The sequence below is a fragment of the Megalobrama amblycephala genome, linkage group LG1 (assembly GCF_018812025.1).
Source record: "Megalobrama amblycephala isolate DHTTF-2021 linkage group LG1, ASM1881202v1, whole genome shotgun sequence".
Classification (NCBI taxonomy): domain Eukaryota; kingdom Metazoa; phylum Chordata; class Actinopteri; order Cypriniformes; family Xenocyprididae; genus Megalobrama; species Megalobrama amblycephala.
Window position 1 is genome coordinate 2,822,364 of NC_063044.1, and position 6,000 is coordinate 2,828,363.

Genomic DNA, 6,000 nt, shown 5'->3' on the forward strand with positions numbered 1-6,000 from the left:
GATTCACTCTGATCTTACTTCATCATATATGAACCCATTTTGACCCACTGAACAAATTTCTGGCAAATTATTCTTCGATGAATAATTTTATATAAACTAATTGACTCCTTTTAATGATACGTCAGCCATAGAGTATTGCTTGTTTGACATAATGAACATATTTCTTGCAAATTAGTACTCGATCATGAACTTTCAATACATACTCATTGACTTATTCTGATCTTACTTCATCCATACACGAGCCTATGTTTGACCTACCCCTTCTGGTGTTACTTCAGACAGACAGTAGTCCATATTTGACCTAAGGAACATATTTCTGGCCCAAGAGTGCTTGATCTTGAACTTTCTATAGATACTCATTGACTCCTCCTGACTTAATTTCAACATCAGAATAACATCAGTGTAAAGGCAACATCAGATGGAGTCCATAGTAATGTATGAAAAGTTTAAAACTGAGTACTCTTTGTCCAGAAATATGACCTTTAGATAAAATATGCAATATTCTACGGCTGACGTATCATCAGAGTGAGGCAATGAGTATGTATAGAAAGTTCATGATCGAGCACACTTGAGTAAGAAATATGTTCAGTACATCAAACAACACTGGAAGGGGTTTTGTAACTGTGGCGCTTTATTTGGGATCCCAATTCGTCAGTCACTACTGACATACGTCGAACGTGACCGACTGAAAGGGAACATCTCGGTTACATATGTAACCCTCGTTCCCTGAAGGACTGAACAGAGACGTATTGCACTGCTGTTGCATAAATACAAGAACTACCTTTTTATTGCATTGCATACAATAATTTGTGTTGTGCATAAAAGAAATTAATATAAACGTGCTGTTTGCTTTGCAACGTAAACTATACACTGTTTCCTTGCACCGTATACAAGAACTAAGTTATTCTGTTTGGCAGTGAAGAGATAACACGGCAGGTGGTTTTGCACTGCACTGCAAGCAAGAACTGACTTTGTGCATTGAAGAGAAAACATAAAATATTTGGTGTTGCAATGAATGAACTAAATAATCCCTTATGCATTAAAGAGAACACTTAACATGTGCATGTCACGGTTGCAAACACGGAGACAAGAGACAGATCCAAATGCAGGTAAGTTTTAATGGGTAATCCACAATCGAGAGTCCAAAAACAGGCAAGGGTCAAAATCCAGAAAAGCAGTCCACACAAAACGAGCAAAAACAGGGAACAAGAAACACACACGAAAACCAGGAATGTGAACTGAAAACTCCATGACTAGAACAGAAACCAACAGGGTATAAATAGACAGACACTGATAACATAATACAAGACAGCTGTGTGTAATGAAGTGATCATGAGATAATGAGTCCGGCAGTGCGTTATGGGTAATGAAGTCCAAGGGGTGAAAACAAGAGTCCAGGATGGAGTGCCCTCTAGTGGCTGATAGGGCACTCACACTAGTGATCGTGACATTACCCCCCCTCAAAGGAGCGGCTACCAGACGCTCCATCAGACAAAAAACAAAACAAAACAAAAAAAAAAACTCAGGAGGGAGGTGGACAGGAGGAGGCTCAGGGGGAGGGATGGCGGGCCAGGTCCAGAGTCTCCCACAGAAGGCCAGGGGGGAGCCGGGGGAACAGTCCATGGAGACTCAAGTGGGGTCAGGGTTCTGGCTAGTTGCCAAGGTGGTGCTGGAGGAACTGACCAGTCGGGTGTCAACAGGCCTGGGGTCCTGGCCGACAGCCAGGGTGGCGCTGGGGGGACTGACCAGGCAGGTGCCAGCAGGCCTGGGGTCCTGGCCGACTGCCAGGGTGGCGCTGGGGGAACTGACCAGGCAGATTTCGATGGTTCAAATGGCCTGGGCAGTGGCAGCAGGGCAGAAGGCTTGGATGGCGGCGGCAGCAGGGCTGGCCAAGGGTGCTTCACGGCCATATCAGGGAGAGCGGACAGCTCGGTGATGGCAGCGGGCTCAGGCTGGGGCTGCTCTGGGACGGCAGCGTGCTCAGGCTGTGACTGCTCTGGGACGGCAGCGTGCTCAGGCTGTGACTGCTCTGGGACGGCAGCGGGCTCAGGCTGTGACTGCTCTGGGACGGCAGCGGGCTCAGGCTGTGACTGCTCTGGGACGGCAGCGGGCTCAGGCTGTGACTGCTCTGGGACGGCAGCGGGCTCAGGCTGTGACTGCTCTGGGACGGCAGCGGGCTCAGGCTGTGACTGCTCTGGGACGGCAGCGGGCTCAGGCTGGGGCTGCTCTGGGTCGGCAGCGGGCTCAGGCTGGGGCTGCTCTGGGTCGGCAGCGGGCTCAGGCTGGGGCTGCTCTGGTCGGCAGCGGCTCAGGCTGGGGCTGCTCTGGGTCGGCAGCGGGCTCAGGCTGGGGCTGCTCTGGGACGGCAGCGGGCTCAGGCTGGGACTGCTCTGGGACGGCAGCGGGCTCAGGCTGGGACTGCTCTGGGACGGCAGCGGGCTCAGGCTGGGACTGCTCTGGGATTGCAGTGGGCTCAGGCTGGGACTGCTCTGGGACGGCAGCATACTCAGGCTGGGTCTGCTCTGGGACGGCAGCGGGCTCAGGCTGGGACTGCTCTGGGATTGCAGTGGGCTCAGGCTGTGACTGCTCTGGGACGGCAGCATACTCAGGCTGGGTCTGCTCTGGGACGGCAGCATGCTCAGGCTGTGACTGCTCTGGGACGGCAGAGGGCTCGGGCTGGCAGACTGGACTATAGTCGACAGACCCTGAATACATCCTCCAGGCACGTAGGACAATCAAGGAGTAGAAGGTAAAAACAGCCTTCTGGGCCATGGCAGGACTGACCGAAGAAGCGTGCAATGCTGGAGTGGACTCACTGGCTGGAGCAGGCTCTGGAGCGGACTCACTGGCTGGAGCGGACTCACTGGCTGGAGCGGACTCACTGGCTGGAGCAGGCTCTGGAGTGGACTCACTGACTGGAGTGGACTCACTGGCTGGAGCGGACTCTGGAGTGGACTCACTGGCTGGAGCGGGCTCTGGAGCGGACTCACTGACTGGAGCGGACTCACTGGCTGGAGCGGACTCACTGGCTGGAGCGGACTCACTGGCTGGAGCGGACTCACTGGCTGGAGCGGACTCACTGGCTGGAGCGGACTCTGGAGTGGATTCACTGGCTGGAGCGAGCTCTGGAGAGGCCTCCGGGTCTTGGTGAATGGAAGCCTTCCTCCTCCTCTTCCTCCTTTTAGATGTGGGAAGCAGAGACTCAGTGCCCACCTCCCTTGTGGCCTCTGGAGCGGAGTCACGTGCTGGAGCAGGCTCAAGGACTGGAGCGGGCTCTGGAGTGGACTCCAAACCTTGAAGGATGAAGGAAGCCTTCTTCCTTCTCCTCCTCCTTTTACCGGGGTGAAGCAGAGGTTCAGTGCCCATCTCCTCTGTGGCGACTGGAAAGTCTCTACGGTAGGGTACAGGGTGACCAGGTATAGCCCACTGGCTTCTAAATCCAAGATATTTAATGAAGCTCCAGAAATCCAGGATCTGAAGACCCTCCAACTCCCAATGAGGCAGAGGGTCATCCAGGCATCTATTAAAAATTTCCTTCAGAGCGATATCACTATATCCCAGCCCTACTGCCAGGGTCCAAAAAAATTGTGCCAAACCACCCACCTCTCTGCCCTGTTGCCTCAGGGTGGTTAGGTTCTCCAGGCGAGCCATCCGTTCCTCCACAGTGGTTGGAGGAGTGATAAAGATTCCCATCCTGCTGGATCCTTAGGTGATGGAGTTTTCTGTCACGGTTGCAAACACGGAGACAAGAGACAGATCCAAATGCAGGTAAGTTTTAATGGGTAATCCACAATCGAGAGTCCAAAAACAGGCAAGGGTCAAAATCCAGAAAAGCAGTCCACACAAAACGAGCAAAAACAGGGAACAAGAAACACACACGAAAACCAGGAATGTGAACTGAAAACTCCATGACTAGAACAGAAACCAACAGGGTATAAATAGACAGACACTGATAACATAATACAAGACAGCTGTGTGTAATGAAGTGATCATGAGATAATGAGTCCGGCAGTGCGTTATGGGTAATGAAGTCCAAGGGGTGAAAACAAGAGTCCAGGATGGAGTGCCCTCTAGTGGCTGATAGGGCACTCACACTAGTGATCGTGACAGTGCATGGCATTGCAGTAAGTTATTCCGTTCTCTAAGTTATACGTCACCTCAACAGGAAGTCAGCTATTATGGGTTGTTTGAAAAACGCATGCTCTGGAATTTGATATACTCCTCCTAGGCGATTAATCCGATTGCCACCAAACTCGGTCAGCATGAAGTCAAGACATCGACGATGAAAAATTGCCAGCAGATTTTTGATATCTCAAACGGTTTGGCCGTGGCGAGGCAACAAATTTATGGCGAGAAAAGGGAAACAGGAAATGTGTTATAACGTCTGCATACATTGATTGATCTTTATGAAACTTCACGAGTGTGTTGGTTGTAGTAGTCCGATCACATGGATGTGACTATTGTGAGTCAAAGTTATAGCGCCACCAAGTGGCAGCAAGAAGTGTGTCACTTTTAAAATGCTTTGAGATCACCATCTAATTTTTATCCGATTTGCTTCAAACTTCACCAGAATAATGTCAAGCCATGGTGAATGTAGACCTTTGAAAAGAATAGTGATATCACAAACACTGTTGCCATGGCAATGCATCAAACTTTAATGTTCGTTTTGGAAGCTTTTGAGACTCTTAACCCTCTGGAGTCTGAGGCTGATTTGGGGCCTGGAGAAGTTTTGACATGCCCTGACATTTGTGCTTTTTTCAGTTGTTCATAAACATATTAATGACACAAGTGTCATAACACTGTATTCAGCACAAACTAGGCTACCATAATATGTGAGGAACATGTGTGTACATGTTTGTGTTTTTGAAGGAATAACGTTTATGCGTGGTTACTGAAAAAACAAAAAACTTAAGTCACTGATATAAGGCCAATAAAAGTATATTAAATCTGTGTTCACAAGACTTTTGGGTATTGAAGGTTGTAGACTAGAGTTTTTGCTTCAAAATTATGTAAAAATTATGCTGACTGCTCTTTCATTTATAACAATATACTGATTTAGTTTTTGTAAGACACTTTTTGCCAAGAAACACGGTATGCGAGGAGGCGTGAATCTCCATGAATAATGGCTCATTCTCACCTGTGAAGACAAAAGAATTGAATAGTAATGACCTGAAAGACTTGCATATTAATGAGGCATTTCAGTCAGGTAGGCTGTGAAAAAAAACTTCTGTGATGTCTCAAGCTCATCATGGTATATGAAACATACAGAAAAATTTTATTACAATATAAAATAATGGTTTTATATTATACTTTAAAATATAATGTATTTCTGTGATGCAAAGAGTCTGAATATAGGCTTTTAGTTTAAAAGCATGCACATTTGGAGAAATATAGGATTCTCATATGTTTATGTCAATTTTCTATACAGAGGAGTTATTTTTTATTTAATATTCATTGTTATCTCTATGAGCGTGGTGTTTGCAATTCATACTGCAGCCGGAGGGCGCTCTGTGCATTTTAGTCACAATTCACCTAAGAAGAAGACGATATTCCATGAATGGTGTTTACCAATTCATACTACAGCCGGAGGGCGCTAAAGAAACAAAAACTCACTTAAAACTTATCAATAGAAGAAAACAAACAGGAATTTACTGAATGTCTTCCAGAGATCGCTAACCATGCTTTTCATCCAGATAAACAATTTTCAAGGCAATAAATACACGATTGAGATGATGAATGCATGTGTTGTCTCTGAATTTGCCTGTGAATAGCGCTGGCTCCGTGGGTGGCCGCATTAGTGGGTAATGAGCTGAATCACGGACTTCTAACATGGCTCTCTTTCATACAGATTACATAAACACAGAATGTTGTTTTCGATTTGACTTGCACGATTTAAAACCTGACATTCAACGTTTTGTTAGACATAAGTATGAATTTTTTGATTAGTATTCACTAAGTTACACTTCATTTCTGAGAACTATCAGATTGGACTTCGTTCAG